Source organism: Bubalus kerabau, chromosome 16 (assembly GCF_029407905.1).
Source record: "Bubalus kerabau isolate K-KA32 ecotype Philippines breed swamp buffalo chromosome 16, PCC_UOA_SB_1v2, whole genome shotgun sequence".
Taxonomy (NCBI): domain Eukaryota; kingdom Metazoa; phylum Chordata; class Mammalia; order Artiodactyla; family Bovidae; genus Bubalus; species Bubalus kerabau.
Window position 1 is genome coordinate 33,350,964 of NC_073639.1, and position 23,458 is coordinate 33,374,421.

Genomic DNA, 23,458 nt, shown 5'->3' on the forward strand with positions numbered 1-23,458 from the left:
TGAATATCAGCTTAATATCACCTTGCCTGTAGGTAATATTGTCTATACTCCCATATTCCCATGGAGAATAACAGTCCCTTTAAAAGCTGAGGATTTATTTAATTGGTTAAGAACCACTTTCCTCTTGACATTTGAGAACATTTTCTTTCTCAGGACTTGGTGGATAGAGCAAGCTCTAAACAAGCACTGAGTGATGGTTTTTTCCCACTCCTTTTGTTCCCCTTAAAAACTTGCCTGTAATTGTGTCTGGTAGCTCTGTTTTTCCCCTTAGTGATGAAATGAAAACTGATTCAGACCTTACCATGTGGGGGACTTTTTAGTCACAACAAGCACTAGCTTTATAGTTATTTGCATTCTAAGCTTCCTCCCTCATGTAATTGGAAGAGATTTTGATTGAGTCCTTAACCTAGTTTTTACAGAGCCTCCACCAAATGCCTCAGACACAGACATACTTTATCACTCTTGGCTAAATAAATGAAATGGGCTTTCATCAGAAATGATCAGTCCTCCTCCCAGAGAGAGTTTCTATGATTCCAGCAGTTGATGGGGTTTTTCTCTTCCCACCTAATGGATTTATTTCTCACTTGATTGTCCTTTCCACATCAAGTATAAGCTGCAGCTCTTTCCCACATGAAGCTCACTCCGTGTTTTCATTTTCCAGGATTGACTCACTCTAAGAAGATGAAAGGTGGCCAGCGGGGGTGGGGGGTGGCGGTGGGGGAGTGGTCTGAAATGATCTAAAATAACTGCAATGTACAAAGCAGCTGATTAAATTATTTTGAAGGGCTGATGAATGCTTTCAAAATCGCTGCACTGAATGTAATTACCAACATAGAGGGAATAAAAATTTTTCCTCTACTCTTCTGGGTTCTTTGGTTGGTCTAATAATCAAATTAATATAGGACAGATTAACAGGAGAAAAACCAATTTAACTACTTATGTACAAGGGCCCCATAAGAATATGAGGCCCACAGCAGTTAGGCAGTTGAGGCATATATGCCATTCTGAGCCAAGGAGAAGAGGGTAGGGATCTGGCACTACAAGGGGGAAAAAAACAATTATTTGCAAGATGGGAAGTCCGAATGTTTGGTAACAAATACTCCATGCAAACACAATGAGACAGGGAGGAACTGGATCTCCAGCTCAGCCCTGCTCACCCTCTGCTTACCACACCCAGCCCATATTCTGTGTAATTATCTGTGGTAACAGATCTCTTCCGAGCCAGGCCCTCTACCTAGTTTCTTTTAGACAATGAAGGGGAAGGTAAAATATAAAATCTGCTGGGTGTGGATTGCCTTTAGCTCAAAACAGTCTATATGTCAAAGTGGCACATCTGGGACAGCCTTGTTCTAAACCCCTTCACCATGTTTCTCAGAGTGCACTTTGAGGTCACCTGCCTCCCAAACACTTATGTGCTTCTTAAGCATGCAAAGTCCCCGGCCCCATCAAAGGAACATACTTTTCATCATAAGGGCCTGAAAATCTGTACTCGATAAAGGTTTTTAATAAAAAGTTTATTATACATACAGATGAGTACACTCACCATAAATGGGCACCTTGCTGAAGTTTCACAACTAAACCTGTCTCAAAGACCAGCTCTCAGATCAAGAACAGAATATCACCAATATGGTCCCCTTCTGCTCCCTTTCGCTCACAACCTATTTCCCCACCTCAGGGTTAACCATTATCTTAACTTCTAAGGCCATAGATTAGTTTCATCTGAGGTTTTGAATTTTTTGAAGTCTATAAATGGAATCATACAGTAATGCATTCTTTTCTGTCTGGCTTCCTTTATCAATTATATTTATGATATTCATCCATATTGTTGCATGTAGCTGTAGACTGTTCATTCTCTTTGGCTGAATGGTATTCCACTGTGTGATTATATCAAAAACTGTTTACTCATTAAACTTAAATTTAAATGATAATGAAATAACTGTATATAACCACCAGAATGGTTAAAATTAAAACAGAAAATACCAAGTGTTGGTGAGGATGTGGAACAACAGAAATTCTTACACACCAAAAGAGGGACTAAAAATTGGTATAATCACTTTGGAACACTCTTTGTCAGTATTCTCAGTTCAGTTCAGTTGCTCAGTTGTGTCCAGCTCTTTGCGACCCCATTGACTGCAGCATGCCAGGCCTCCCTGTCCATCGCCAACTCCTGGAGTTTACTCAAACTCATGTCCATTGAGTCGGTGATGCCATCCAACCATCTCATCCTCTGTCATCCCTTTCTCTTCCCACCTTCAATCTTCCCCAGCATCAGGGTCTTTTCAAATGAGTCAGGATTCTACTAACACTGAATATGATAATGCCAAAATTTCACTCCCAGCTTTATGCCCCACAGAAACACATACATATGTTCACCACAATGACCCAAACTAAAACATTCACAGCTGTTCATAATAGTCAAAATCATTGTGCTGCCTAAAAGTCATCAGCAATTGAGCCAAATCTGCATTTTTAATAAGTTCACCAGAGGATTCTTATCCACACAAACTTTTGAGAATCTTTGCATTCAATATTCTGCAGATTTACTTTGAGACTAAACCTAGGAATTTCAGCAACTATCAAAATCCATAAGGTCAATATGTTTGAATTTGTCAAAGAAAACAGATGTTTTCTCATCATTAAACTTACAACAGGGCTTCAAGTAGGAGTTTATATTAATACTTAAGCACCATGTACAGTTCCTCATTACTTTGAAAGCTGAGCACTACAGAAAAGTGTTTCACAAAACACGTTAAAATTTTAATTGTATTCCCACAACTGTGGACTTAGGGCAGCTGCTGAGATTCCTCAATCACACCATTACTGTGATGAATGAATATTTCACATAATGCTGTTTTCCCATGAAGTTCCTGTGATTAAATAAAAACTTCAATTTGTAAGATCAAGAAATGATGGGGAAAGCTCAGATCTCAGAAACTTTGACAAGAAGCAATTGAGCAGACCCCTACTCTGAAGTAAAGTGGGAGAATGTATTGTATTTTGGTGGCAGCTGACAGATTTTGAGTAATCACCTACAAAAAGGGCTACCCTTAAATGAATGGCCTTAAATAACAGAGCAATAACTCAATTATCACTCCTAAGGAGGTGGGAAAACACCCACAAGCAAACCATCTTAAAGATGAACAAAGAAACAGCCATTCTTACACCTCAGGATTTCCATAGACTAAAAATGATCCACACAAACCCCAAATGCAAACTATTTGGAATCAAAATGTTTAGAACCAAAAAAGACCCTAAAGAGCATCTACAAAGAGGAAAGGAGACTCTTACGTGAATATAATCAAGTAACTAAAATTATACAAAGCTATGATTTTAAAATAATGCTCCATAGCCAAATTCTTAGGCACCCAATAAACTGAATTTAGACTCTATATGAGACATCTCAGCAGTTATTTAAAAAGCACAACAAACTTAAGGCAAATTTAGTGTCTCCAGCTGCAAGCTATGAACCTGTCCTTCTAAAACTAATTTAATCACATATACTGTTCCTTTTGTTATATTTATAATGGACTATTCAGAGGTAACCTAAAAAATTACAAGGTGAAAGAGCTTACTAGTAGGCACCAATATCTCATACCTAAGGGTCAGAAGGGCATAGTGATACTAAGGACAACTCTACCTATAAGAGGAAGTATATGTCAGCCTTAGCAGGGAAAAGAAAAAGAGTGTTGTCCCTGGGCCTTGAAAAACAAACACCTTCTATGTGCAAGTGACTCTGATGTGACAAATATGGAAGAAGAACTCTCACAGCAGGAAGTTCAATGGCTGAGGAGGGAGGGTGGGGAAACCCTCCTTTCATCATTAATCTGCTCAGTCTCAAGAGAGATGGCAAATACTTAAAATATCAAGAGGCTTGATCACTTACAAGAAGCAGCCCATCTGGGAATACACATCTAATCCACCCTAAATTCCAGAACATCACTTCACTGGGCCCTTAAGATCACATTTAACTTGCCAAGCAGTGAGGTTACAAGGACAGGGAGGGAGGGAGCAGGGTGGGGGAGGTGATAAGAGCTGGCCTGTGCACAAGAAAAGGGAGTGCTGGCAAATCTGGGCTTTGGAATGTCCTGTCTTTGTGACCTCTGAGGACTCCACCACCCTGTCATTCATGGTAGACAGAATGGCAGCCTCAAAGGATATTGTCAAGTGAAGGACTCTCTTTGTTTTGGTAGTTTTTTGTAGAGAAAACAACTTGACTCTTTAGGACAATGAAATGATTCTAAATATGGTGTTTTTTCTGTTTTTTTTTTATAAGTTAGATGCTAGCCTGGCAGTTAGCTGTTCTTTGAGACAAAAGCTCTAGCCTCACAATGTAGTTTACCTGGACTGCACAGGAGTTTTCTAATTAAAAATGGTCTCTAACAGTGTTACTAGTGAACTCACTATAATTTCAGGTTTAGAAAACAGCTAAGCCCACAGACAGCAAAGACAAATCAAGGACAACAGCTCTGGCCAGATGGAAACTCTTTGAGTGGGAAGTAGATGCTGCACCCATGGATTGTTCTGTGCTCCCAAGCTCTAATTAAGTTCACCTAGCACCCCACTCCAGTACTCTTGCCTGGAAAATCCCATGGACAGAGGAGCCTGGTAGGCAGCAGTCCAGGAGGTCGCTAGGAGTCGGACACAACTGAGCGACTTCACTCTCACTTTCACTTTTCACTTTCATGCATTGGAGAAGGCAATGGCACCCCACTCCATTATTCTTGCCTGGAGAATCCCAGGGACAGAGGAGCCTAGTGGGCTGCCATCTATGGGGTAACACAGAGTCGGACATGATTGAAGCAACTTAGCAGCAACAGCATACTTCTAGTTCACCTAGACTTCCCTGGTGGCTCAGACGGTAAAGCGTCTGTCTGCAATGTGGGAGACCCGGGTTCGATCCCTGGGTTGGGAAGATCCCCTGGAGAAGGAAATGGCAATCCACTCCAGTACTATTGCCTGGAAAATCCCATGGACAGAGGAGCCTGGTAGGCTACAGTCCATGGGGTCGCAAAGAGCTGGACATGACTGAGCGACTTCACTTACTTTATACTTCTTAAGGGCTTCCCTGGTGGCTCAGATGGTAAAGAATCTGCCTGCAATGCAGCAGGCGCAGATTTGATTCTTGGGTCAGGAAGATCCCCTGGAGAAGGGAATGGCAACCTACTCCAGTATTCTTGCCTGGAGAATTCCATAGACAGAGGAGCCTGGCAGGCTACAGTCCATGGGACTGCAAAGAGTTGGACATAACTGAATGACTAACACACACACACACACACATACTTCTTAAACAGCACTGATAAAGCTGCCAGCATGAGCCCATGTATTTGTGCCAAGCAGACCTGCTGTTCTGCTGCTTGCACCCCACTAAGGCCATCCTGGCACTACACTGGCCCAGGCTGTCTCACTTGCTCCTTTATGGGTCAAGCAAGCAATCCAGTTGGGAATCCCTCACATTTCTGATAAACCAGGGAAACTTATGCACTGTATGGATGTGAGAGTTGGACCATAAAGAAGGCTGAGTGTCCAAGAATTGATGCTTTTGAACTGTAGTGTTGGAGAAGACCCCTGAGAGGCCCTTGGACAGCAAGGAGATCAAACCAGTCAATCCTAAAGGAAATCAACCCTGAATACCCACTGGAAGGACTGAAGCTCCAGTCCTTTGGCCAAGAGGACTGGATGCTAAGTCCTCTGATGCTAAGAGCCAACTCATTGGAAAAGACCCTAATGCTAGGAAAGATAGAAGGCAGGAGAAGGGGGCGACAGAGGATGAGATGGTTGGATGGCATCATTGACTCAGTGGACATGAGTTTGAACAAACTCTAGGACATAGTGAAGGACAGGGAAGCCTGGCATGCTGCAGTCCATGGAGTCACAAAGAGTCAGACACAACAGCGACTGAAAAACAAAGTGCACTGTTTAGACTAATTCCCATTGACACGACCCCGGTACAAAGCTGATTCCCTCACATTTGTGTGGTGTGGGGGCATGGACAAAGGTAAACATAGGCCAAATACATAGGACTTAAGCTGCATGAAAGCAGGTGTTTATGTGTGCTTTATTCATGTCTACCTCCCCAGGGCCTAGAAGAGTGCCTGGCATATGATGGAAGTGAGATGAATGTTTGGTGGATGTAATGCTGGTGAAGAGAAGATAAGAGCATGAGTTAGAAGGAACTGGGGCTTAGCAACATGGGCCTGCTTCTTAAGAGCTACAACTAAGAGAAAGGCATCTGTACCTGGGAGAATGCAACACCCACTGCAGGCTTTAAAAAGAAAACTGAGATCATCAAGATAAATCCTCCCTCATTGGTGGTTTATTTATTTTTTTTTTTAATGTATATATTTCTTTGGCTGCGCCAGGTCTTCGTTGCAGCATGTGGGATCATTTAATTGCAGACTTTGGGATCTAGTTCCCTGACCAGGGATCAAACCCAGCCCTCCTGCACTGGATCTGGGAGTCTTAGCCACTGAACCACCAGAGAAGTCCCCATTAGTGTTTTTTCATTAACTTGGCAAATATTTATTGCTTACTCACATTGTACTGAGCACCTTCTAGGTGCCAGGCATACCAAAATGAACAGACAAAATCAAGTTCTCATGAAGTTTTGCTGTTGTTGTCGTTCAGTCGTTCAGTCATATCTGACTCTTTTCAACTCCATGGACTGCAGCACGCCAGGTTCCCCTGTCCATCACCAACTCCTGGAGTTTGCTCAATCCCATGTCCATTGAGTTGGTGATACCATCCAACCATCTCATCCTCTGCTGTCCCCTTCTCCTCCTGCCTTCTATCTTTCCCAGCATCAGGGTCTTTACCAAAGGGTCAACTCTTGGCACCAGGTGGCCAAAGGATTGGAGCTTCAGCTTCAGCATCAGTCCTTCCAATGAATGTTCACGGTTGATTTCCTTTAGGATTGACTGGTTTGATCTCCTTGCTGTACAAGGGACTCTCAAGAGTCTTCTCCAACAACACAGTTTAAGAGCATTAATTCTTGGGCACTCAGCCTTCTATATGGTCCAACTCTCACATCCACATATAACTACTGGAAAAACTGTAGCTTTGGCTATATGGACCTTTGTTGGCCAAGGGACATCTCTGGTTTTAATATGCTGTCTAGGTTTGTCATAGCTTGTCTTCCAAGAAGCAAGTGTCTTTTAATTTCATGGCTGCAGTCACCATCTACAGTGATTTTGGAGCCCAAGAAAATAGTCTGTCACTGTTTCCACTGTTTCCCCATCTATATGCAATGAAATGATGGAACCAGATGCCATGATCTTTGTTTTTTTAATGTTGAGTTGTAAGCCAGCTTTTTCACTCTCCTATTTCACCTTCATTAGAGGCTCTTTAATTCCTCTTAGCTTTCTGCCATAAGGGTGGTGTCATCTGCATATCTGAGGTTACTGATATTTCTCCTGGCAATCTTGATTTCAGCTTGAACTTCATCCAGGCTGGTATTTCACATGATCTACTCTGCACATAAGTTAAATAAGCAGGGTGACAATATTCAGCCTTGACAGACTCCTTTCCCAATTTGGAACCAGTTCACTGTTCCTTGTCCAGCTCTAACTGTTGCTTCGTGACCTGCATACAGGTTTCTCAGGAGGCAGGTAAGGTAGTCTGGTATTCCCACCTCTTTAAGAATTTTTCACAGTTTGTTGTGATCCACACAGTCAAAGGCTTTAGCATAGCCAATGAAGCAGAAGTAGATGTTTCTCTGGAACTCTCTTGCTTTGTCTATGATCCAGCTAATGTTAGCAATTTGATCTATGGTTCCTCTACCTTTTCTAAATTCAGCTTGTACATCTGGAAGTTCTCGGTTCACATACTGTTGAAGCCTGACTTGGAGAATTTTGAGCATGACCTTGCTAGCATGTGAAATGAGTGCAATTGTGTGGTGGTTTGAACATTCTTTGGCATTGCCCTTCTTTATGATTGGAATGAAAACTGATCTTTTCCAGTCATGTTGCCACTGCTAAATTTTCCAAATTTGCTGGCATATTGAGTGCAGCATTTTAATAGCATCATCTTTTAGGACTTGAAATAGTTCAGCTGGAATTCCATCACCTCCACTAGCTTGAAGACATGCTAGTAACAGCCAGACAATAAACACAAAAGTATTTTGAAGAGTTTTAGGTGCTAAGAAGAAAACAAAATAGTTATTAAAACAGGACAGAGTGATGGGGGAAGAAAAGTACTATTGTTTCTGCTAGGACTGCCCAAAAAGGACTCTCTAAGGACTGCCTGGAAAATCCCATGGACGCAGGAGCCTGGTAGGCTGCAGTCCATGGGGTCGCTAAGAGTCGGACACGACTGAGCGACTTCACTTTCACTCTTCACTTTCATGCATTGGAGAAGGAAATGGCAACACACCCCAGTGTTCTTGCCTTGAGAATCCCAGGGACGGGGGAGCCTGGTGGACTGCCGTCTATGGGGTCACACAGAGTCGGACACGACTGAAGCGACTTAGCAGCAGCAGCAGTAAGGACTGCATATTAGACCTGCATGTTGAAAAGAAAGCAACCAGGTAAACTTCTGGGAAAAGAACATTTCAGCTGGGAAGAGCAAATGCCCAGAGACATGAGTGCCTTGGGCAGATCGAGGGACAGAATGTGCAGGTAAAGATAGAGGTTGAGACAGGGAATGGGAGGAGGAAGACTAAGGTGTGGGTCCTTGCAGGCATTGGTGAGGAGCTTACATTCTATTTCAAAGTGAAAAGAAACCATAAAATAAATGTAAGTGTGAGAGTAGATTGAGCTTTACTCGATCTATCCAACTGCTGTAGAAAGAATGGCTATGGAAGGAAGCAGAGAGACTATTAGGAGACTGTAACAATGGCATGGTTGAGCTGTAGTAGTGGAGGCATTGAGAAGTGGTCAGCTTTGGATACAGTATGAAGCTCCAGGACATAATGATGGATGATAGGTAAGGTATAAAATAAAGCGGAGGATGATGGGTGACTCCTAGGAATTTGACAAAGCAATTGAGTAAACAGTGGTACTATTTACTGGTAATGGGGAGTTTGAGAGAGGAACAAGTAAATGGAGTGTATATAGAATCAAGAATATCTTTAGCCATGTTGAGTTTGAAGTTGACTGTTAGACATCCAAGAGTCTCCTGAGTTAAACAATAGTTGGATATACAAATCTAAAGGTATGAGCAAAATCAGAGCTGGAGATATGACTCAGGCCATCAGCATATTCATTGTGTATGAAGTTCTGGGCCTGGATGAGATTACCTCAGCAGAGTAGCTGCCTACAGAACTGGGGTAAATGGAGAGCTCCCAAGCATGCAGCTAACTCATTTATTGTTATTCAGTCACTCAGTTGTGTCTGACTCTTTGCAGAGTCAGACACATGGAATGTAGCATGCCAGGCTTCCCTGTCCTTCATCGTCTCCCAGAGTTTGCTCAAATGTCCATTAAGTCAGTGATGCTATCTAACCATCTCATCATCTGCTGCCCTCTTCTTCTTTTGCCTTCAATCTTTCCCAGCATCAGGGTCTTTTCCAATGAGTCACTCTTCCCATCATGGAGCTTCAGCTTCAGCGTCAGTCCTTCCAATAAGGATTCAGGGTTGAGTTCCTTTAGGATTGACTGGTTTGATCTCCTTGCAGTCTAAGGAACTCTCAAGAGTCTTCTCCAGCATCATAGTTCGAAAACATTAATTCTTCAGCGCTCAGCCTTCGTTACGGTCCAGCTCTCACTATCATACACGACTACTGGAAAAACTATAGCGTCGACTACATGAACCTTTGTCGGCAAAGTGAGGCAAGATTTATTTCAGACTCTTTTGTATTTCCTCTGCTAATGTAATGTCAAAAAAATGAGGGGAAATTACCAAGACAAAATATCTGACCAACATGAAACTTCAAGGATGATGAAAGTTCCTTTTTAAACTAGATAATCTAGAGGGGAAAGCAGCAAAATATAAAAGCAAAACACAAATAATCATTCTTTTCTAAGTCGGTTTCAAAGCCTGTTTTCCTAGTTAAGCTAATGCCATGTGAAATACTGGGGTGGAGGTAGGAAAGAGCTCCAAACATTCCTTTTAGATGACATCATTGATTCTAACCAAAGAATCAAGGGCTCTTGGACAGCAGGACTTAGGAGATAAGGAAAAGGGCAAACCATTAACATTTAGCGAATATAAATACAGAACCTTTTTGGTTTTTATGATTTTAAAAATATTCCACTCTGAAAGCTATGATATTTAATTCCAAATACATTTGATTTTCATTTTAAATTGTAAGGTCTCAAATTTACTGCAATAAGCTTCAAAGGCACATCTGTAATTACATGAAAACTAAAGCTTAAAGTTCTATAACAAATAGATCTAGTTTTCTATTTTGCTACTGGGAACCTAGGAAGACTGCACATTATGTTTTATACCTGAATCCTCCTTACACAAAACCTAAGCCATATACACACATCTCTACTTTGAAATAGTGGAATCTGGGGGTACAGCCAACCTTCACAAAACAAATCAAGGAATTTTCCATGATGCCAAGAACTTTAGTCAGAGTTTGTAGTATATGAAGTACCACTTTCCCCTTTCACCCAGTTCAAATATATTTTTAAAAAAGAAAGGAGGGAAAAATCAGAGAGAAGGAAGGAAAGAAGACCCATATATCTTAGATAGCTAGAAGACAGATGGACAGATGTTGTTGTTCAGTAGCTAAGTTGTGTCTGACTCTTTGCAATCCCATGGACTCTAGCACACCAGGCTCCTCTGTCTTCCATTAGCTCCTGGAGTTGCTCAAATTCATGTCCATAGAGTCTGTGATACTATCTAATCATCTCACCCTCGGTTACCTCCTTGTCCTTTGGCCTTCAATCTTTCCCAGAAGCAGGGTCTTTTCTAATGAGTCGGCTCTTTGCATCAGGTGGCCAAAGTATTGGAGTCTCAGCTTCAACAATAGTCCTTCCAATGAGTATGCAAGATTGATTTTCTTTAGGACTGACTGGTTTGATCTCCTTGGAGTCCAAGAGACAGATAGATAGCTCTTTCATGCTTTTACACTTTTGCACACATTCTGTCCTCTCCTCACACTTATTTATTTCACAAGCCTATGTCTCCCATTTATATCTTTTACATTCATACCCTGGTCTATCTTAACACCTAAAGGAAGAGGTCACAAGTAGAATATTTTAAAAATTCCTCCCAATTTAGGTCCTTTGCTATTGATTGTATTCATGTATTCATTTTCGTCATGTACCTTGGCAGTGCCCTCATGCTTTGAGTTGAATTTTCTGCCTTACCCCTGACACTGGGATTAGACAGGGGACTTGCTCTAGCCAAAGGGGTGTTAGCAAACATAATTCAGGCAGAGGCTATAAAAAATATGGTTGCACATTTCTACTTGTACTCGTGTGTGTCTGCCATTTCTGTGAGAACATGTTCAGACTAACTTGCTGGCTAGTCATGTAGCAGAGCCAAGTTATCCTGGTTGCCACATAACCAAGGCTATCCTAGAGTAGTCTACCAATTCTTAGACAAGTAAATGAGCCCCACCTAAATTAGCAGAGTTGCTGAGCCAACTCACAAATGACCACAGATTCATGAACAAATGCAGCCCGGAGAAACCAAGCCCAATACAAAGAAGAGTCATGAGCTAAACCAAGTGTCAGCCAACTGCGGTCCATGGGCCAAATCGCCCACCACCTGTTTTTGTATGGCCCATGGAAAAAAAAAATAATCACAGGCCATTCAATTTCATGGTTTAAAAAAATAAAATAACATTTCATAACACATTAAATAATATTTTATAGTGTGAAAATTATATGAAATTTAAATTTCAGTTCCATAAATAAAGTTTTATTGGAACATAGACACATGCATTTGTTTATATATTGTTTATGGCTGCTTTTGCACTACAAGGGCAGAATTGGGTATCTGTGACAGAGACTGCACAGCCTATGAAGCCTAAAATATTTACTGTCTGGCCCCTTAAGGAAAAAGACTGCTAACTTCTGGGCTAAATGAATGTTCATTGCTGTATGCCCCTGGGGCTCAATGGTATTTTGTTACGACGCATCACTGGTACAAAAGTTCACTGACATATCTCATCTGAAAGCTAATTCCCTTCCCTACTCCCCCAGCAGAGAGTGCTAGTAAAGCAGCAAGGGCTCAGGGTCAGAACAAAAGCAGCCGCTCCTCACCACCGCAGGAATGGACTTCATGACCAGGGCTCCAAGGATGAATGCCAGTACATCAAAGAATGCCACATTCTTCATTTCCCGTCCAGGGAGCAGATCACATCAACCTTTCTGCCAGTGACCAGCGACAATTGGAAAGCCTCCTTATTCTGCTGATAGCGTCACAACACCTATGAGCCACAGATTCCATCCATTGCCAGCTTTATACCAGAGATCAACTTGCCAAGGAGCACAAGTGGGGAGAAGAAATATGGAAGTTGAAAGGAAGCTGAGTGTTTACCCTGATCGTAATATTGGACTAAGTTTACCAAACTGAACTAAAATTTCATTCCCACCTTGGAATCCAGTGGTAGAAACTTGGGAGGAACATTATTTTAATTAATACACAAAAAATTAGGAAGCTACATGTTCTTTTCCTCTTTCAATATAATATGGATGAACTTTGCAAACCTGATAGGAATTTTTGTGGAATAAATAGATCAATGACCAGATGAATGATAAACTCCCTACCATATTACTGTGTATTCTTGCCACCACCTACTGGCATTTCTATCCAGTCAAGGTATCAGTCCAGAAATAACCCATTCTTCCTCTTGCAGTAATTTCCAACTTCCAGAAGCAAGCACCAGCTTCTCCATTCAGGTCCTCTCATTCAGAAACACCTCCCTCTTCCTCTGATCCTTCAGTTCGGGAATCTAATAGGTGGTCTCAGACTCTTAGACAAATTTACATGAAACAGACAACTATCCTCCAGGTTAGAGGAACTTGGATCTTTCAGTAGACTTCGGCCTCAAACCCGTACTAAATATCTTCTGAGACTGTAAGGAGGCAATGTTTTCCCCAAGAGGAAAAAAGTCAGATTTCCACATCTGGAGTTTGACCTTTGTGCATGTTGTCATTTCACCCACCACAGGAAACCTTTCTGGGCTGGGTTGAAATGTGTAACTTCTCAACAGCGAGGCTGGTAGCAATCCCACCCAGCTGTGTGGAACGGGAAGTGACAGGGCAATTAATATTCTGTTAAAACTTCAGGGGGCTACACTGAAGCTGGCCACATTCTGGGGCTGACTCATCATGTTAAAACCAAACATAGTATATTGTCTGTTCACTTCTGCTGACTCACCTGTCAGCCCTAAGAAATACGTACCAGGCAGAACTGCAAGGTCTCAGACCTGCCTTGCTAGGATGTTACCCTTCAGCACCAGCCATGCCAGTTCACTCTGTGAAGAAGCTTCTTTATTGAGCCACGGATGATTTCAAATGTGTGAAAGATTGTTTTGTGAAGGGAGATGACCAACCTCTTTTTCTGCACTGTTTTATATGGGAAAACAAAAAAACAGCATGGATCACAATACGACTGACATTTGAAAAGAGCCATAGCATTTCCAAGCTGGACGGAGGCTTAGAGATCAAGTTGAAAGTACTTTCCTAAGAGAATGGGAGAGTATTGAGCATAGTGGATAAGAGCTCTGAGTCAGGCATCCTGAATTCATGTCCCATCTCTGCCACTCATAGTGGAATTATAAGTAGGAGGCTCTTGTAGTTATTAAGTAACTTTAAGCAAACTGCTCAGGCTCCCTGAGCTTCGATTTCCTTATCTGTAAAATGAGGAATAATTATAGCATCCATCTCATTGGGCTATTGTGAGGATTAAAGGGGATGAAGTATAAAAAGAGTACAGTTCTTTGCACAAAGTACTCAGTAAATAGCATCTATTATTAAGGCTGCTGGGGCAATCCATGGAAACCTCTTTCCTGGAAACAGGATAGATCCCCCATGTGTTTGGTATTAGATGGGTAAAGGGTAGAAGAATGTCACTACAAGCTGGGTATTGGTGGGGGTGGGGCAGGCAAAGAAGGGAAAGTTGCCCAGAGGAAGGATGGGTCCTCAGTGGCTTCAAGGACTGTGCCTTGGGTCCCCATCTTTCTGGGGAAAGGGGCTCATCTTAGGGAAGGTTCCATCGCTCTGTCACAGTTTTAGATCTGCTGAAGATAGTCATTCATTTTTTTAAAAAAAGACCTCTCTGATTATAAGTCTCTGAAGGCTCTGCTCAGATTTCCCTTTAAGGGCCTTAAAGGCACACACAAGTAAAGCACAGACCAGTTAAAAAAAAAAAAAGTCTGGCTAGTAAAGGCATACAGAAACTGATACTTACATGATACTGTTAAGTGCACTCTTTTTAAACCACTAATTCTTATTCCACGGAAAGTGGTCTTTATGTCAAAGTCCTTAAGAGGTCCAACAGCTTGTATAACCGGCAAACCTCATGGCTGGTTAGCAGCTTTCAGGGCTTGGATTCCCAGTGATAAACAAAAGAATTCCAAAGGCCACAATCCATAAACTCTCTGGAGAAACATATGGAACTACTTAAGTAGGTTGGCTCAGAGTTGTTGTTTTGAAAACAAGTCTCCTCAGCCAGAATCTCCGCCGAGTGCTATTTATTGAATGGTTGGAGAAGGGCAAGACCCCCTGGGTCCTGTAGGGCAGCTATTCAGCAGTCTCAAACATTTTGCAGATATCTCTCTAAGTCTCCTGATACCCAGGAAAAGATATCGGAAGTCTGTACGTTTGTATCCATTCTCCAGAGGCATTGAGCACGCTCTCTTAGGAGCCCGTATCCTCAAATATCCTTCTACAAATCTCTGATTGCAAGAGCAGTAGCCTCCAACTCTCTTCTTTCTTACACTCAGAACTTTTTTGATTATCACCTCTACGGTCAAGATTCAACTGGCCACCCAGTCCTTTGCACCTTGACAAAAGTCCATGTGAACTTACATAATAATTGATTCCAAGAGCCAGTCTCCTACTATTGAACTGGAAATTCCTGGAGAGCAGCAACTTTTATCTGCTTCTCTTCCATATCTCTAGGATTTGGTATAGTAGGTGATTCACAATTCTTTTCTTGTTGTATTAATAACATCTAATTAATTAATATTATAAATCATTTAATAAATAATTAGGTCCTGGCCATCCTGACCTTTTTGGTCAGTGGGAGAGCCAATGACTAGAACTCAAAATTCTGATACTATGATGAGTTACTTCACAAGGACTGACACTAAACCCATCATGTAATTGTTTGTGCCCTCTGATGGTAAATTATGTGGCCACTAAGATGCAGATGTAGGATCGCTTTGGGATCCACCATCATGCTTTAAAACACAGACAGAGCCAACCTTTTTGGCTTGTGCTGTGTGAGTAATTTGTCCTGGTCCCAGATCAACACATATTGTCATTCTCTTTTTAAAACAAATAATGAGATTTTTTTCCCCTTCATTATTAAAGTATTACTCAAGACTTTCTGTTCTAGCAAAATGCAGACTAAGATAAATCTCACTATAAAAACCTAGAAATGCTATATAAAACATAATTTTTAAATGTTTTAAATTCATAGCTAAGCTCTCAAGAAAGAAAGAAAAATCCACAGGCACCAGAAACAAAGAGGTAATTGAAAACAGAGCAAAGTTTCAAAGTGTCTGCTCATGATGTAGCTGCATTATAGTGATGGAAAGTTTATTATTGATCTATTCACCTAAGTGCTTGGAATTTCATGCTTGTGTGAGGACATATAGCATGGGCACTGGGCCCATATGGACAAAGATGGAACTGAGAACACTGCATAAAAGTTACAACACTTAAAGGATTATACCCTATGTGAAAAGGCAGTCTAAGTAAAAATCCATCCATCAGTACAGGGAGATGTCAAGGAAATTAAAACTGTATATGGATGGGTTAAATAGCAATTTGATACAGCAAAGGAGTTCATAAACTGGAAAACAGATTTGAGGAATTTATCAAAAAGGCACAAGGACATAAAGGTCTGGAAAACATGAAAGATTAAGAGACATGGAAGAGGGAATGAGGAAGTCTAATATATATTTATTTCCAAAAGTAGAAAATAGGATACTTAAAAAAAATTTTTTTAAGATAATGACTGAACTTTTACATAAATGACTAAAAAACTTGAATCCTGAAGTTCAATAATAATAAGTTCTGAGAAGAATAAGTTAACTAATCCCAAAGTTAGCCACAATATAATAAAACTTCAGCAATTCAAACACAAATAAGAGATCTCAAAAAGCTATGCAAAAATAATCATAAACATAGAATTCAATGCCCAGCTAAACTCTCATTAAAAAGTGAAGGTGAAATAAATATTCTTTTTAAAGACCAAGAAGGTTTAGTGCTCACAGATAATGATGAAATTAGCACCTCCATAACTGAACAAACTTTATGCTATGATTTCTAAAAGTTAAAAATTGAACTGACAAAAATATTCTAATATTCTACTCACTTGAACAACTATCACGACCCCTTTACAGATCTTCATTGCCATATTCCTCTATTTCTTCATAACAAAGAACCCCCTTTTTTTTTTCTTTTGCCCTCAACCAGGGATCAAACCCTCACCCCTCCAGTGGAAGCACAAAGTCTTAACCACTAAACCACCAGAGCAGTTTCTGAACCTCCTTCTTTTTAAAGGTATAGTTGAATCTCTTTATGTACATATGTGCATATATACATTTGAACCCTTTCAGCCCTCTTATTTTGACAATGTATAGTTGACTGTCTTTTGAAATTTGTTTATTTGTGAGTACTAGCCCTCCCTTCCTTGTGGATCCTAAAGTAATTCTTGGAAGGGGTAAATGTTTGCATGAGGGTGGAAGGGAAACCTGTATTCACATATAAACAAGAACTTATAAAATGTATGTATAAGGAAATGAATCGTGATACATAGTTCTGGCCTCTGGTTGCCAGTCTTTTCATATCTTTTTGCATAAAGATCTTAAATAAGTGACAAAAAGGCATATTCTAAAAGCCTAAATCTGTGGACCTTTATTGAAAAAAATACTAAGTATATACTCATGAAGAAGAAACTTTAGCCAAAAAGTAAAGAAGTGGAATGTAAAGAGCAAGGATGATCAGATAAATTAAATAAGCATATAGTGGGAATTTAAAATGTGGATAAATTTAAACAAGCATGTACTGGGAATTCCCTGATGGTCTAGTGGTTAGGACTCAGCAATCTCACTGCTGCAGCCTGGGTTTGATCCCTGGATGAGGAACTGAGATCCTGAGGCATACCAAAGAAACAACAAAAAACCAAGCATGTGTTAGTTGGAGTTCTCCAAAGAAACAGAACCAAGGGGATATATATATATATATATATATATATATATATATATATATACAGAGAGAGAGAGCAACATAAGAAGAAATTTATTACTGAAGTCTCAAGATCCACCATCTGCAAGCTGGAGAACCAGGAAAGCCAGTGGTATACATAAGTCACTCAGTCGTGTCCGACTCTTTGTGATCCCATGGACTGTAGTCTACCAGGCTCCTCTGTCCATGAGATTTTCCAGGCAAGGGTACTGGAGTGGGTTGCCATTTCCTTCTCCAAGTGGTGTACATAATTCAGCCCAAATTCAAAGGCCTGAGAGTGGTGGAGTGATGTATAAAGTCCCGGTCAGAATGTAAAAGCTCCAAAACCAGGACCACTGATTTCTGAAGGCAAAAGAAAATGGATGTCTCAGCTCAAGCATAAAGAGAACATTTACTCTTCTTTCACCTTTTTATTCTATTCAGGCCCTCAATGATTGGATGATGCCCACCCACATTGTGAAGATGATCTTTTCTACTCAGTCTAACTGACTGAAATGCTGATCTCTACCAAAGACAACCCCACAGGCACACCTGGAAATAATGTTTTATGAGCTATCTGGGCATTCTGTAGCCCAGTCAAGTTGGATACATAATATAAACCATTACAATGGAGAAAAAGGAACCAGCCTACACTGTTGCTGGTAGTATAAATTGGTGCAGCTACTAAGAAAAGCAAGATGGAGGTTCTTTAAAAAAAACTAAAAATACTGTTACCATACGGTCCAGCAATCCCTTCCTCCTTGGGCACCTAGAACACCAACTCTCCTGAAGCTCCACTGGCCCCTTGTTCCCAGGAGACAGACTTGCCCTGCCATGGCTGCTGAAATACACTTCTGGGTGGGAGAGCATGCTGGTCATGCAAACTGCCTATGGCAGAGCAGTGAGTGCTCCAAGTTGTTCACTGTGCTCAGCTTCTCCAGGGATCGCAGGGCTCCCTGTCAAACCTTATTCTGCTCCAGCCTCCCTCCAAGGAATTTTGGCTGTGGCTTCTCATAGCCTGGGGCTGCCGGCAGGCCTTGCCAGCCTGTCTTGAGGGCCAAGGGGATCAATATCTGTAATTGATACTTGGCATTCCAGGGTAGCCAGCACATCTGTTAGTAGCTCTGAATTAAATCAAACTTCTTAATTATGTTGCTCAAATTTGCTAAATTCTTACTAATTTTTTATCTGCTCGATCACCCTTTCCCATCTTATGTCTTTTATTACTTATTTAATTCTATTCTTTCAAAACTTTGAGTTAGTCATTATTATTGTGCTAATCAGCTGCCTTTGCTCTCAGAATACTTAAAATCTACTCTCTTGGCAAATTTTCGAGTATACAATACAGTATTATTAACTAGAGTCATCATGATGTACATGAGATCCTCAGAACTTATTCACCTTATAATTGAAGACATGTATACTTTGACCAGCATTTCTCTATTTCCTCCATCCCCTAACCTATTACATAGTTAGGGGATGTAACATGGTTAGAAGCTGCCAAATCCTTTTAGAGAATAGGCCTGGAAATGATATAGCATCACTCTTTCCAGCTCAACTGGTCACAGAAGTCACAGGCCAGCCCATATTCAATGAAAGAAAAAGCAGACCCCACTTCTAAATGGGAAGAGTGTCAAAGAATTCATAGCAATCTTTAATCCAACACCAGTGCTTTTGTCTGTTTGTGACTAATGTTCAGTTCAGTTCAGTAGCTCAGTTGTATCTGAATCTTTGCAACCCCATGGACCACAGCACACCAGGCCTCCCTGTCCATCACCAACTCCTGGAATCTACCCAAACTCATATCCATAGAGTCAGTGATGCCATCCAACCATCTCATCCTCTGTCGTCCCCTTCTCCTCCTGCCTTCAATCTTTCCCAGCATCAGGGTCTCTTCAAATGAGTCAGTTCTTCACATCAGGTGGCCAAAGTACTGGAGTTTCAGCTTCAACATCAGTTCTTCCAATGAACACCCAGGACTGATCTCCTTTAGGATGGACTGGTTGGATCTCCTTGCAGTCCAAGGGACTCTCAAGAGTCTTCTCCAACACCACAGCTCAAAACCATCAATTCTTCGGTGCTCAGCTTTCTTTGTAGTCCAACTCTCACATCCATACTTGACTACTGGAAAAACCATAACCTTGACTAGATGAATCTTTGTTGGCAAAGTAATGTCTCTGCTTTTTAATATGCTATCTAAGTTGGTCATAACTTTCCTTCCAAGGAATAAGCTTCTTTTAATTTCATGGCTGCAGTGTGCACTTGAGTAATTGCCAAGCTAGAGGCAAGTAACTGCTCTAACAGTTCATTTGCATAGTGAATTTTAAACCACTCATTATGTGAATTTTTGTTTGGATTTGTCTTTTGCCGAAGTCTGAGTTCAATCCTTGAAGCAGAACCACTAGGAGATCAGCTACCTAACTAGCTGGATAGATATATTGACTGTTAGATAGATCATAGAGAGATACATACATATATACACAGATGATAGATTTGTTACAGGTTTGACCTTATACAATTGTGGTGGCTGGCTAAGCAGTCTCTATAAAGCTCTAATTTTAGTATCTAATAGTGGATATGAGGTCCACAAAGTAGGCAAAACAGGTGTAAATAAGGGAGAGCAAAGTCAAGCTAGAACCCACCAGCATGAGCTGGAATAAGAAATTTCAACATTACATTGGTCAGTGAAATAAAGAACTTTAAAAGATTTCAAAATAATTTCAACTGAATTGCTTTTTTATTTTATTTTTATTTTTATTTTTTTTTTTCAGTGTTACAGCTCTATTTTATTTAGAACAGGAGAGTGAGAGAGAGAGAGAGAAAGAGAGAGCGTGCGCGCACGCGGGAGATAGAGTCCGAGAGAAAGCGCTTTGGCTCCTTTTATATGTTTTTTCCTCCACCTGGGCCTGCCCTATGCAAATTGGGCTTAGCCAGGAGCGCTGTTTGTTCTGCCTGAAGTTTTCACTCTGGTCCTTGGACCTTCCTTTGACCTTCCTTGTCTTCTAGCCACCGCCATTTTGGACTCCTTTTCCCTATTCTACCTACCTAACATTCCCCCCTCAAGAGATGGGAGGCCCAATTCTTTGGGAATAGGGGTGTCGAGGTCTTTCTGGCTACTTCCTGCTGAACTGGGGTGGCGAGGGGTATTGGGCCTCCCCCTCTTGCTAGTCTCAATCCTCAAAGTCCTTATAGCGGAGTCCAAGGGTATGTGATATTTTCCGTGGTCAGCTGTAGTTTTATATCTTTGTTGAACTGGCACTGCATGTTGTAGCTGGTTGACCTGGTGGCAGAGGCTTAGCCTCTATGGTCTCAAAATTGGAGACTACTGCATACCCGGCTCTTCTTTTTCCATCCAAGACAAAGCTGCTTCCATCAATGTACCAGATTTCCTCAAGATTGGTCAGAGGATCTTCTGACAATCCCTCTCGGGGTTTTGTCCAGTGGTCCAAGGTTTCTGCCACATCCAGTTGCACCCTTGGCTCCAGCCCCGTGATGGTTATCTGTGACAGGCGGGCTGGCTGGAGCGGGCCGCTTCAGTCCTCTCGAACCGTCGTGAAGGTAGGCTTGGCGCTTGACCTTGAGGCTCTTGGGTCCCGAGGGCAGAGTGCTGCCCAATGTCCCAGTTGATGTCATTTGTGGCAAGCTGTTCTAGGAGACTTGTCACGGTTTGGACACTCTTTGGCCCAATGCCCCTCCTGTCTACAGATCAGGCATCTGTCTCGTGCCTTGTCCCTCAAGGACTCGGGGTTTGCCATAGGGCTTCTCTGGAGGGCGGCCAGCATCTGGGCATGCCTTGTCTCTTTCTTTCTCTCCTTCTCCTGGGCCTTGGCCTCCTTCTCCTGTTCTCTGTTATAAAAGGTATTGGTGGCTGTCTGGACCATCTCATCTAAAGAGGCAGTAGGGTCCTGCTGTTGTAGTTGCTGTAACTTAATTCTGATATCTGATGCACATTGAGACAGGAATTTGTCCTTTAAAATCACCCGTCCCTCATAAGAGTCTAAGTCCAGGTTGGTAAACTTTTGGAGTGCCTCTTTTAGCCTCTCCAGAAAGGCAATGGGGTTCTCATTGGGCTCCTGAGTTATTGCTGAGACTGGACACAGTCCCACAAGTAATAGGCTTCTTTCTGTTTCCATAGGTAGACTTCCTTAGGGGTGAGTCTTTCTGAAGCTTATCCTACCCAGAACTGTTGCAACTTGAGAGTCAGGCGTCCCCCGGTCAGGGTGCAGATCCCCAGGCAGGCTGAGGCATGACAACCTCCTAGAGATCGAATCCCGGGCAGGTCAAGGCGTGATGGCCTCCCGAGGATTGGGTCCCTCGGCAGGTCGAGGCATGATGACCTCCTGGGACCCCTGGGATTAAAGGATCCCTGAACAGGTTGAGGCATGACAACCTTTCGAAGACCGATCCCTAGGCAGGTCAAGGTGTGATGACCTCCTGGGACCCCCCCGGACTGGAGTTTGGGTGTCCCCAAGATCTCCAGTGTTACCAATGCTGGGTAGAATTAAGAGGTTTGTTTTGCCCACCGTGGACGGGAATAGATATGATGTAAGTTCATCCTACCTAGTACTGTTGCAACCTGAGAGCCAGGCGTCCCTGGGTCAGGGTGCAGATCCCCAGGCAGGCTGAGGCGTGACAGCCTCCTAGAGATCGAATCCCCGGGCAGGTCGAGGCGTGATGGCCTCCCGAGGATTGGGTCCCTGGGCAGGTCGAGGTGTGACGACCTCCTGGGACCCCTGGGACTAGAGGATCCCCGAACAGGTTGAGGCGTGACAACATTTCGAAGACCGATCCCTAAGCAGGTCAAGGCATGATGACCTCCTGGGACCGCCCAGACTGGAGTTTGGGCATCCCCAAGATCTCCAGTGTGACCAGTGCTGGGTAGAATTAAGAGATTTGTAACTCATTGCTAGTTTGCCCACCATGGACGGGAATAGATACGATATAAGTTCATCTTACCCAGAACTATTGCAACCTGAGAGCCAGGCGTCCCCGGGTCAGGGTGCGGATCCCCAGGCAGACTGAGGCATGACAGCCTCCTAGAGATCGAATCCCTGGGCAGGTCAAGGCGTGATGGCCTCCCGAGGATTGGGTCCCTGGGCAGGTTGTGAATTGCTTTTTTAAATGTCTTAAGTAATTTTTGTCATTTGGCCAAAGTTTCTCATTGCTTTTTTTAATAACAACAATTTGGAGAGATTAGAAGAAATCATTATTAATAAGTCTTGATCAGGAATGGTATATAGTCATTTCTAATATAAAATCTGATACAAAAAGGTTATGTTTATGAAAAAAAGTTTCTCATATAAAAATGTGAAAACATTTTAACTAGGCATATAAAAATGTAATAATGTTTTATATATTTTTATAATTATATAAAATGAAGAATGTGTAATAAATATTTTGCTAAACCCTACAAAACATTTTCAGGCTTCCCTGGTGGCTCAGTGGTAAAGAATCCACCTGTCAATGCAGGAGATCTGGGCTCGATCCTGGGGTCAGGAAGATCCCCTGGAGAAGGAAATGGCAACCCACTCCAGTATTCTTGCCTGGGAAATCCCATGGACAGAGAAGCCTGGTGGGCTAAAGTCCAAAAGAGTCAGACACAACTTAGTGACTAAACAACATAGAACATTTTCAAATCAATTCCATCTTTTGTTACTGTGCTGTACAAATTGTACAATTTTCTATATGTGTCAAAGGATTGAAATCACTGATATAAAATGACATATATAGATTTTTGTATCTAACCAAAAAAAAGTCACATTATGCTTCAGTTCAGTTCAATTTAGTCTCTCAGTCGTGTCTGACTCCTTGTGACTCCATGAATCACAGCACACCAGGCCTCCCTGTCCATCACCAACTCCCGGAATTCACTCAAACTCATGTCCATCGAGTCGGTGATGCCATCCAGCCATCTCATCCTCTGTCATCCCCTTCTCCTCCTGCCCCCAAACCCTCCCAGCATCAGTGTCTTTTCGAATGAGTCAACTCTTTGCATGAGGTGGCCAAAAGAAAGTCACATTATGCTTAGGTGTACATTATACATTTGCAGAGCAACAGCAAAGAGGAAAAAACCAAACAAACCAGGAAGTGTGGGGAAAAGGAAGCAAATCTAAAGGTCTGTTCACAGTTCCAAATTCTGCAGACCCTCCTAGAGAATGAACCATT